Source organism: Cetorhinus maximus, chromosome 19 (genome assembly GCF_964194155.1).
Source record: "Cetorhinus maximus chromosome 19, sCetMax3.hap1.1, whole genome shotgun sequence".
Classification (NCBI taxonomy): domain Eukaryota; kingdom Metazoa; phylum Chordata; class Chondrichthyes; order Lamniformes; family Cetorhinidae; genus Cetorhinus; species Cetorhinus maximus.
The window spans coordinates 67,748,488-67,760,958 of NC_135897.1; the positions used below are offsets into that span (position 1 = coordinate 67,748,488).

A 12,471-nucleotide genomic window follows, 5' to 3' on the forward strand; every position below is an offset into this window, starting at 1 on the left:
TGAGAGGAATTCCTTCTTGACTGTCTGTTTGAGCCTTGAGACATTGCGATGCTTCTGGATCTTCATGCCCTGAGGCACTTAGGGAGATAGATCTTGATGTTTAACTTTAAAATGATAAGACGATGATCAGTGCAACAGTCAGTGCTGCACATGGCTTCTGTTACATGCACATCCTGCCTGTCCCTCTGTCTGCTGATGTCAATGCGGAGAACGGGAGTGCATCTTGTTGCAGTTAGGGAGGTGGAAAACTGTACTGGCGATTAAGGGCTCATGCTCAGAACATATCTTCAGCAAGAGGAGGAGACCATTGCCGTTACAACTGCCAACCCTGATTTTTCCAAGGATTCCTTCCCACACCTGGTGGTCACCGAGAATGATTAGCTTGTCTGATTAGGCCCGCTCAATACCCGAATGTTACAATCAGGCTTTAAAATATCTAATTAGACAATTGTCATCCTGCAAATACAGGGGGTACCACCTACCAAATCAACCCATCAAACAATCAGAAAAAGTGTGGACAGACAAAATCACTGAATTATTATTATAGATGGGACTCCTTTCCTATGACTTCTATTACTTATATTCTATATACAATTATATACAATTATACTACCTATAATTGCTGATTGATCAACATCAATGGAAATTTCAGATAAATTGACATTTCCACTAGTTAGGTTTACATTGTACTAATGATGTGATATCAAATTTCTTTTCAGCAAAGACAGGGGAGAGTTACAGCTAAATGAAACCTTCAACTTATTTCATTAGTACACTCCACACCTCAACCCGAATAACAGCGTGTGACCTCAAAGTGGAACAAGAATGTCTCATTGCTGTACTATTTAATTTAATATTAATTTTATATTGGACACCTTCTGTATGGCCTCTACACCTATAATCTAGTTGTATAATTGCTGATTTATCAATATGAATGGAAATTTCATTAAACCAGAAAGATTAACATTTCGACTAGTTAAATTGTGGAGTTTTGTTTCAGTGTATTGTTAAATTAATAACGTTAATGTGAGAAAATTTGAAAGGCTACTCCAAACAAGTCTCGTATATTTACTCAGGAAGACCTGGAGACAGATTTTCTACTTATTACCTGGGTGTAAAACTGCTATTATAGATTCATCACTCATTTTCATTTTCCTTGAAATCCACGAGATTGCACGATAGGATGTTAAAGTGGTATTAATTCCTTTTTTCTGTTATCTTGGTGGAAGTGCTCTTGCCTCTGCAGGAATAGTGGATAAAGACATTTAACAACAACAACTATTTATATTTATATAGCACCTTTAAAGTAAAAAAAATCCCAAGGCACATCACAGAGGCATTAGAAAGCAAAGTATTATACCAAGCCAAATCAGGAGATATTAGGATAGGTGACTAAAAAAAGGGTGGTTTTGAGGAGTGTTTTAAAGAAGGAAAGAGAGATAGAGAGGCGAAGAGGTTTAGGGAGGGAATACTAGAACTTAGAGTCTAGGCAGCTGAAGGCTTGACCACGAATGGTTGAGCAATTAAAATCTGGGATGCTCAAGAGACCGGTGTTAGAAGAGTGCAGATATCTTGGAGATTTGGTACTTGGAGGAGATTACAGAAATAGGGAGGGGTGAGGCCATGGAGGGATTTGAAAACAAGCATGAGAACTTTAAAATTGAGATGTTGCCGGGAGCCAGTATAGGTTTGTTAGCACAGTGGTAATGGGTGAATGGGATTTGGTGTGAGTTAGGACACAAACAGCAGAATTATGACCTCAAGTTTAGAAAGTGTGAGATGGCCAGGATTGCATTAAAATAGTCAAGTCTGGAGGTAACAAAGCATGGATGAGGGTATCAGCAGTAGATGAGCTGAGGCAGGGGCAGAGACAGGTGATGTTACAGAGGTAGAAATAGGCAGTCTTATTGACAACACGGATATGTGATTGAAAGCCCATCTCAACTATGACAACAAGGTTGCCTAAACAAGCAGGTTCAGCCTCAGACAATTGCCAGGGAGAGGGATGGAATCAGTTGCTAGGGAACAGAATTTGTAGTGCAGACCAAAGGCAATGGGTTCAGTCTTCTCCATAATAAAGTGGAGGAAATCTCTGCTCATCCAGTACAGGATGTCAAACGAGCAGTCTGATAAAAGCAAAATACTGTGGATGCTGGAAATCTAGAACAAAAACAAAAATACCTAGAAAAACTCAGCAGGTCTGACAGCATCTGCGGAGAGGGACACAGTTGACGTTTCGAGTCTGTATGACCCGTCATTAGAACTAAAAAATATAGAAATGAGATGAAATATAAGCTGGGGGGGGGCGGGGGGGGGGGTGGAACAGGTAGAGCTGGATAGGGGGCCAGTGATAGGTGGAGGCCAAGAAGAGATTGCCAAAGATGTCATAGACAAAAGGACAAAGGGGTGTTGACGGTGGTGATATTATCTAAAGGATGTGCTAATGGGGACATTAAAGGTAGCAAGCAGGACAAACTAGTGGCAGATGGCCCTAGTGGGGGTGGGGTGGGGGGAAGGGATCGAAATGGGCTAAAAGGTGGAGATGAAACAATAGATCGAAATAAATTTAAAATTAGGTGGGAAAATAAAAATATAGTTGTAAAAAAATTTTAAATTATTGGAAAAAGGGGGATTGGAAAGGGGGTGGGGATGGAGGAGAGAGTTCATGATCTGACAATATAGATAGTAGAGAGGTCGAGAGAGCCACTGGTGAGTTAAAACTGAGTATCATCAGCATATATGTGGAAACTGACATATTTTTGGATGTTGTTGCCAAGGGCAGCATGTTGATGAGAAATAAGAGAAAGCCAGTGTTAGATCCTTGGGCGAATGGAAAGAGAAGCCATTGATGAAGTTTCTCTAGCTACAATCAGATAGTTAAAAGTGGAAGCAGGTGAGTGCAGTCCACTCAGCTGGATGACAGAGGAGGATGGTATGATCAACCGTGTCAAAGGCTACAGACAGGTCAAGAAGAATGAGGAGGGATAGCTTACCATCATAGTCTTGCAGTTACAGTCACATTGGATGCCTTTTGTGTCTTTGATAAGAGCCATTTCAATACTGTAGTAGGGCAGAAACCTGATCAGAGGGATTCAAATATGGAGTTCCAGGGAGGTTGTGCATCAGTTCTGTTGGAAATAAAAGACTGAAAGAGTTTGGCGAGGAAAGGGAGGCTGGGGATGGGATGGAAGATTACAAGGTTGGAGGGGTCAAGGGTTGGTTTTGAGGGGAGGGGTGATGAAAGCAGGTTTGAAGATGAGAGGGGTAGAATCTGGGTAAAGAGAACCATAACAATATCAGCTAACATCGGAGCCAGCAAGGAAAGTTGAATGGTCACTAGTTTAAGAATAGGGTCAAGAGAACAGGAGGTAGGTCTCATAGACAAGAAGAGCTTGGAGATGGAATGAAGGGAGATAGGGGAGAAACTAGAAAAAAATATAAGTTCACAGATAGGGCAGGGAAGAGCCTTAGAGGAAGTTCGGCCCAATGGGCTAGGGGTGGTGAGGGAAGTGGCAGAGGCAACTGGCTGGTCTCCATCTTGGTGACAAAGGAATCCATGAGCTCCTTGCACTTAATGTTGGAGGTGACATTTGGTTGCTAATATTTGCACAATTTAAACTCAAGGCCTAAACAACCATTTCTGATTATCTATGCAGATTATATGTTACGTCCATTCTTAAAGGCTTCAATATCAATGATTACAGTCAATGTTGATGACAAATTACAGTCAATTTGTTGATATCACAGGGATAATTTGATGAATTCACACTTGCATTGGGCATGCATATTGGCAATTTGATTGTGGTGCATGCCCTATATTTGAATATATACTCTTGGCATACAGGGGTCTCTGATGTGTGCACTCTCAGAAAATTATGCCATAATTAGGCATAATTAGGAAAATAGGAGCAGGAGTAGGCCCCGTTTAGCTCCACCATTCAACTAGATCATGGCTGATCCTCTACCTGAATGCCATTTTCCTGCACTATCCCCATTTCACTTGATAACTTTAATATCTAGAAATCTATCAATCTACATCTTGAACATGCTCAATGATTGCGCTTCCACAGCGACCTCTGGAGTAGAGAATTCCAAAGGTTCATCATCCTCTGAGTGAAGAAATTCCTCCTCATCTAAGTCCTATATGGTCTATCTCTTACTTTGAGACTGTGTCCCGTGGCTCTAGACTCCTAGCCAGGGGAAACATCCTTCCTGCATCTACCCTGTCGAGCCCTGTAAGAGTTTAAAAGCTTCAGTGAGATCACGTCTCATTCTTTTAATAATTATAATAATCCAGATATTATTACCTTTGAAGTTCTACATTTTAATTTAGGCCCTAGCTGCTCATACTATCTAAACAGAACCTCTTTCCTAGTCCTACCTATATAGCTTGTATGTACATGGACCACAACAACTGGATCCTCTCCCCCCCACTGAGAGTTCCTCTCCAGCCTAGAACAGATGCCCTGAAGCCTGGCATCGGGCAGGCAGCACAGCCTCTAGATTCTTGCTCTCAGTTGCAGAGAACTGTGTCTATCCCCATGATTATACTGTCTGCTATTACTACTACATTCCTATTAACTCCCTCATTTGAATGGATTCCTGAACCACATGGTCAGTTCACTCATCCACTCTGCAGCGCCCGCGTTCATCTATACAGGTTGCAAGAACCTTGAGCCAACTGGATAGTTAAAAAAGCTGAGGGTGCTCCACTTCTGCCTTCTCGATCCCCCTACCTCCCTCACTCACAGTCACACCCTCCTGTCCCCGATGATGGACCAAATCAGACAGCCCTATCCTAAACAAAAACAGAATTACCTGGAAAAACTCAGCAGGTCTGGCAGCATCGGCGGAGAAGAAATCAGTTAACGTTTCGAGCCTTTATGGCCCTTCGGCAGAACTGAAGCATAGTTAGAAGAAGGGAGAAATATAAATTGGTTTAAGGTGGTTGGAGGGGGAGGGGGGGGGGTGGAGGTGGTGGTGGGGGGAGAGAGAGACACATTGAGGGTGTGGTGATTGTGGAGATGAGCAGATAATCAAAAGATGTCACAGACAAAAGGGTCAAAGAGGTGTTTTGTCTGAGAAAAGTGCTAATTAAGAATGGAGGACAGGATATTCAAAGTACAGCTCTAGTGGGGGTGGGGTGGAAAGGCTAACAAGGTTTTAGTTTTAGATTTAAAAATAATGGAAATAGGTGGGGAAAGAAGAATCTATATAAATTATTGAAAAAAAAAGCGGGGGGGGTGGGGGGAAGAAACGGGGTGGGGATGGGGGGAGGGGGAGTTTAAGATCTAAAGTTGTTGAATTCAATATTCAGCCCGGAAGGCTGTAAAGTGCCTAGTCGGAAGATGAGGTGCTGTTCCTCCAGTTTGCGTTGGGCTTCACTGGAACAATGCAGCAAGCCAAGGACAGACATGTGGGCAAGAGAACAGGGTGGAGTGTTAAAATGGCAAGCGACAGGGAGGTTTGGGTCTTTCTTGCGGACAGACCGCAGGTGTTCCGCAAAATGGTCGCCCAGTTTGCATTTGGTCTCTCCAATGTAGAGGAGACCGCATTGGGAGCAACGAATGCAGTAGACTAAGTTAGGGGAAATGCAAGTGAAATGCTGCTTCACTTGAAAGGAGTGTTTGGGCCCTTGGACGGTGAGGAGAGGAGAAGTAAAAGGGCAGGTGTTGCACCTTCTGCGATTGCATGGGAAGGTGCCGTGGTAAGGGGTTGAGGTGTAGGGGGTGACGGAGGAGTGGATCAGGGTGTCCCAGAGGGAACGATCCCTGTGGAATGCCGTGGGGGGGTGAAGGGAAGATGTGTTTGATGGTGGCATCATCCCGGAGTAGGTGGAAATGGTGGAGGATGATCCTTTGAATGCGGAGGCTGGTGGGGTGATAAGTGAGGACAAGGGGGACCCTATCATGGTTCTGGGAGGGAGAAGAAGGTGTGAGGGCGGATGCGCGGGAGATGGGCCGGACATGGTTAAGGGCCCTGTCAACCACTGAGGGTGGAAAACCTCGATTAAGGAAGAAGGCGGACATGTCAGAGGAACTATTTTTGAAAGTGGCATCATCAGAACAGATGCGACGGAGGCGAAGGAACTGAGAGAATGGGATGGAGTCCTTACAGGAAGCGGGGTGTGAGGAGCTGTAGTCGAGGTAGCTGTGGGAGTCAGAAGGCTTGTAATGGATATTGGTGGACAGTCTATCATCAGAAATTGAGACAGAGAGGTCAAGGATGGGAAGCGAAGTGTCAGAGATGGACCATGTGAAAATGATGGAGGGGTGGAAATTGGAAGCGAAATTAATAAATTTTCCCAGGTCCAGACAAGAGCATGAATCAGCACCGAAGTAACCATCGATGTACCGGAGAAAGAGTTGTGGGAGGGGGCCGGAGTAGGACTGGAACAAGGAATGTTCCACATACCCCATAAAGAGACAGGCATAGCTGGGGCCCATGCGGGTACCCATAGCCACACCTTTTATTTGGAGGAAGTGAGAGGAGTTTAAGGAGAAATTGTTCAGTGTGAGAACAAGTTCAGTCAGACGGAGGAGAGTAGTGGTGGATGGGGATTGTTCGGGCCTCTGTTCGAGGAAGAAGCAGAGAGCCATCAGACCATCCTGGTGGGGGATGGAGGTGTAGAGGGATTGGACGTCCATGGTGAAGAGGAGGCGGTTGGGGCCAGGGAACTGGAAATTGTTGATATGATGTAGGGTGTCAGAGGAATCACGGATGTAGGTGGGAAGGGACTGGACAAGGGGAGAGAGAATGGAGTCAAGATAGCAAGAAATGAATTCCGTGGGGCAGGAACAGGCTGACACGATTGGTCTGTTTTCCTGTGACATCACACTTGATTTTCTCAGAACTCAGCCGGTCCCTCCCAGAACCATGGACTTAGCTAATTCTTTTATAAAGTCAAAACAGAAAATGCTGGAAAAACTCAGCAGGTCTAACAGCATCTGTAGAGAGAGAAACAGAGTTAACGTTTCGAGTCAGTATGACTAAATATCAAGTAACTGCTCTGAAAAAGAGTCATATGGACTCTTTTTTTATTGCAGATTTCATGTCGTCAATTTAGCCTCTTTCTTTTTGGGAAAAATACACACAATAACGCCCTATTTATCTTGTTTGTTGTAAACATCCTACCATCCCGTTGAAAATCAAACAACCCCTTCACTTATCTAAAAATGCAGTTTCATTCACACCTTATCTGTGAACCCTTTATCCTCACATGTCCATCTCCTTTTCAAAAGTCTGCTTTACACCTAACTCTTTTGATAATTTCCACCTTGCAGCCTCTCTGACTCTAATTCAATCAAATCAGTCACACAGAGAGAGAACAATCCACACTCACAACCATAATCCTACCATACGATATCCCACAATACTATTATGAAAAATATGATAGTTTCATAACAGCTTTAATAGTAAATTGTAGTTAAATGCTAAATGCAAACTAGACTAGATTTAGAAAGAGATTAACCCATAAAATTAACCCCGAAAGTTCCTTCACTCACCAAATTCCCACAAGCTCACAATCTGTGTCTCGCTGCACTCAGTGATGAAAAGTTTTGTTTGTGCTTGCTTATTAAATATGTATAAGTAATTATTCCTAATTATAAAAACAAATGGTCAAATGTTGATATCCAAGATGATGTAGTGGATATTATTTAATGGACGTTGATTCTCTGCTCTCAGGGTGCTCTGGGGGGATTGTACCAGATCCATGCAGTCAGTGATCCTCAAAATATTGCTAGTGGGGTAGTGCAAACGGAAAACAAAACAATGGCAAGTTGTCATGGGGGTGGAGGTGTGGGGGGGATGTCTGGGATTACAAAGGACTTGTGGGATAAGGTGAATTTGGAAAAATTCCATTGACTGGTATTTGGTAGAGGGAATAAGAAATATAGACAACACTGGACTGTAGCAGGCTGACACAAGACTGCAAGTTATATAATTACTATGTAAAAAAAAGAATTATTTTTGACTGTGTGTAATTGTAACGACTGTTTCTTTTACTCATTCATGGGATGTGGGCGTTGCAGGCTAGGCCAGCGTTTATTGCCCATCCCTAATTGCTCCTGAGAAAGTGGTGGTGAGCTGCGTTCTTGAAGCGTAGCAGTTCATGTGGTGTAGGTACACCCACAGTGCTGTTAGGGATAGAGTTCCAGGATTTTGACCTAGCGATAGTGAAGGAACGATGATATGTTTCCAAGTCAGGATGGTAAGTGGCTTGGAGAGGAACTTCCAGGTGGTGGTGTTCCCATATATCAGCTGCCCTTGTCCTTCTAGGTGGTAGTGGTGATTAGTTTGGAAGGTGCTATTGAGGGAGCCTTGGTGAGTTCCTGCAATGCATCTTGTAGATGGTGCACACTGCTGCCACGGTGCATAGGTGGTAGAGGGAATGAATGTTTGTGGAAGGAGTGCCAATCAAATGGGTTGCTTTGTCCCGGATGGTGTCAAGATTCTTGAGTGCTGTTGAAGCTGCACTCATCCAGGTAAGTGGAGAGTATTCCATCACACCCCTGACTTGTGCCTTGTAGATGGTGGACAGAATTTGGGGAGTCAGGGGGTGAGTTACTCGCTGCAGGATTTCTTGCCTCTGACCTGCTCTTGCAGCCACAGTATTACAAAACTAATTAAAACTTTAATTTAAAGAACTGTGAAGAGTCTATGTATCTGAAGAAAATTACGCCATGTTGCTGCATTTTTTCATAACACAACTAATTAATCTTGATAAGTTGCAGAATCCAATTCCTTCTATTACCGGTTCCTGCTATCTTTGCATTTCTGTTTGTCTTTCTCTCCTCTTCTGTTTTTGCCACTCTAACTTTTTCATCCAGCTTCTTTCTTCCTACCTTTGCATTCTGCTTCTCTCTCATTCCCCTGCTTCAGTGTCTGTTGTTTATTTATTTTCTCTTTGCTTTTGACTGGGAGATAATGGGTTGCATGAGGTGATGTAACAGGGAAAAGAGTCAGAACTGCATTTGGGTTGGGCACTGGATGGGCTGATTTCTATCAACTTCTTTCTCATTTTCTCTCACAATCATTTATTCTTCTGTCCTAGCAACTCAGTCCCTTTGTGCTCCCATCTTTCCATTACCTTGTTCTCCTTTAATCACTCATTACTACCCCTGCCTCTTCCCCTTTGAAAAACAATTTAATTGCCGTAGCCTCCACTCCCCTTGCTGTGCTATCACTCACTTCACCCTGAATCCTCTAACCACTTCACCAGCTGCAGCATTTCTGCTCATGTGAAGATAATTGCCGTATTGTAAGCTTAATTTGACTCATTCCGTTTTTAATGTAGTTATAAGAATTTATGATGCAGTAACCCCAGTGTGGTTGACTCTTATCTGCCCTCTGAAAAGGCCCAGCAAGCCATTCAGGTGCACCAAATCCAAAATGAAATAAGAATAAAACCAGAAGGACCACCCGCCATTGACGGAGCCAACAGAAATGATAAAGTTACACTCTGCATAGTCATCCCTGCAAAGTTCTCCTCACTAATGCCTGGCGACTTGTGCCAAAATCTGGGATAGCTGTCCCACACAGTAGCCAAGCAACAGCCTGGACTAGTCATACCCACCAAAACATAGGGCAGAATTATCCGGTCGGCATGTAGGGGCGGGCCCGACACGCCAATGCGTAAAATGATGCGTGATGACATTGAGCATGTGTCCCGACGTCATGGTGAGCCATCGCGATATTTTGTTCAGCGGGCATGCGCCGGAGTCGGCTGCGCACCCGCCGATGTGTAAACGGCTTATTAAGGCCATTAAGAAATCAGTTGAGCCACTTGAGGACGCTACCCGTCCAACCTTAAGGTTGGCGGGGCAGGTGGAAAACCCAAGCGGCCTTCGCATTTTTCAGGAAACCTCATCCACGAGCAGAATGAGGTTTCCTGAAGCTTTTATTAAACAAATAAATTAATTTTCATAAATATAAAAACATGTCTCCACTCATGTGACGCAGTCACATCGGCTCCGCGCCCGCCTCCGCCCGCTCGTCATAGGAAAAATCCTGGCCATAATTTACAATCAATGTTCCAGACATATACATTACATCAGTGACGACACTTCCAAAGCCCTTTATTAGCTGTCAAATGTTTTGAGAGGTCTGGAAAAGAGCTATAGCCTTCCTTCCACCCTTCCACTGTTCCTCCCCTCCTTCCTCCCTCCCTCCCTTCCTTTCCACTTTCCGCCCTCCTTACCCTCCCTCCCTTCCTTTTCTCCTGCATACCGGCCTTGGGCATATCCTGTCCCACTAGCAAAACAGACCGACAAACAGTGGCGGCACAGCGGTATACAGTTGGGAGGGATTTTCCTTGACAGTCCTCAACACTGACCCTGGACCCCATGAAGTCTCATAGCATGAGGTCAAACATGGGCAAGGAAACCTCCTGCCGCCCTCCCTCAACTGATGAATCTGTCCTCCTCCACGTTGAACACCATTTGGAAGAAGCACTGAGGGTAGGGAGGGTACAGAATGTACCCTGGATGGGGTCTTCAGTGTTCATCAACAAGAATTGCTCAGTAGCACCAGCACCTGGATGTTCCCCTCCAAGCCACTCACCATCCTGACTTTGAAAGATATCACTGTTCCTTTGCTGTCACTGGGTCAAAATCCTGGAATCCCCTCCCTAACAGCACTGTGGGTGTACCTACACCAGGTGGACTGCAGCAGTTCAAAAGGCAGTTCACCACTACCTTCTCAAGAGCAATTAGGGATGGGCAATAAATTCTGGCTTTGTCAGACTGGATCTGCAGCAAGTGGTGAGAGAAACAACAAGAGGGTTGTGGTAAAGTGGAGTGCCATATACCTTTAGGAGAATGTAGTTAGTTGACCATGTGACTGTATTGACCAATCGCTACGTAGCGCGGCTTTCTTGGTTAATTGTAAGTCTAGAGCTGGAGGTGATTGAAGAAGCACACACAGTGTTAGTGTTCTGTTCTTAGCCCCAATAAACCATCAGTGTTTCTTCAGTTAATCAGTCTCGTGGCCTATATTGTTTCAAGCAACAACTAAGGTGTTAATATCAAGGGTGCAGCTAGCGTTTGCAGATAAAGCAAACCTGATAACCAAAAACATAAAACTGGCGACGAGGATGAACTGGATCAATTGACAGCAATCAAGAAAGCCGCAGTAAGCCAGCTACGTTACTTCGCCACTACCTTGAAAGCTGTTTGAAAGCGCAGGCTCCTTGGTCATCAAGTATGCTGCAGTTTGGGCATCTTGAACCATTCGACCCCATTTCTGATGACTGGTCTCATTACATCAAATGCTTAGCGTTCTTCTTCACTGCTAATGACATCGCAGGGAAGGACAATAAGATGGCAATTCTTTTGCCCACATACTGGAGCAAAATGTATAGGCTGATCCGCAGCCTCACATCACAAAACGCCCCGGCTATAAAGACTTTCGACATGTTAATAAACATTGTAAAAAACCACCTGAAGCCAAAGCCCCCAAAGCGTTTTAAATTGAATTTGAGGAATAGGCTTCCAGGAGAATCGCTGGCTATGAAGCCGCTTTCGAGGAATTAACGGAAAATTGTGAGTTCTGAATTTCAGTTAATGACATGTTGAGAGTAAGATTGATATGCGGAATCGAGGATAATGCTACTCAAAAGCGATTGCTACCTGAAATTAATCTAGACTTCAGTAAGGCATTAGAATTAGCCACAGCCATGGAGAGTGTTGTTAGAGGCTCAGAGGCTTTAAAATATACACAAAATGGCGTCGTCCATCTTGTAGGCGGGAAGGGCCGGAAACAAAAGGCGCGAAAACGTTGGATTCTGCAGAAAGCCGGGAAACACCCACTACGTACAGACCTTTGAAGAACAACAGTACCAGAACAACAGTATCAACCATACTGCCTTCGTTATATGCATTGCTTAAAAAAAAACAATAAATGGGTTTGGAAAGCTCTGTGCCAGGATGCGTTTCTGAAGGTAAAACAATCGTTAAGATCACTGGCTCTACTGGTCCACTTTGACCCAAAGAAAGAATTGATCTTAACCTGTGACACATCCCCTTATAGAGTAAGAGGCTGTACTTTCACATCGGATGGCAGATGGCTCCGAATGACCCATTGGTTATACATCTCGCATGCTCAGTGCTGCAGAGCGACGATATTCTCAAATTGAGAAGGAGGGTTTGTCTGTTGTGTTTGGTGTTTGGAAATTCCATCAATACCTCCATGGTTACCATTTTCACATTATATCTGACCACAAGCCTCTGCTGGGATTATTTGGAGAGGATAAGACGATACCCCCCCCCATCACATCTGCTCGCATACAGAGGTGGGCGCTGATATTGGCTGCTTACAAATACACTTTCATTCACCAATCGGGAAGCCAGATCGCACATGCTGAAGCGCTGTGCCGCCTCCCCCTGCCAGATAACATTGTAAAGGTTCTAATTCCTGAGGAACTTGTCTTGGATTTTTTGGATTCCTCCCCTCTCCAGGCCAAACAATTCC

The 12,471-nt window shown here is 44.2% G+C and overlaps 1 long non-coding RNA gene across 3 annotated transcripts in view; it reads left to right on the forward strand.

The window, feature by feature from the left end:
• Positions 1–975, forward strand: part of LOC144694217 (uncharacterized) — a 55,667-nt gene extending 54,692 nt beyond the window's left edge. For all 3 annotated transcript variants that reach the window (XR_013579683.1, XR_013579685.1, XR_013579684.1), the window contains exon 3: positions 720–975. This is a non-coding gene — a long non-coding RNA (uncharacterized LOC144694217). The remainder of the gene's footprint in view (positions 1–719) is intronic.
• The last annotated feature ends 11,496 nt before the right edge of the window (positions 976–12,471 follow it).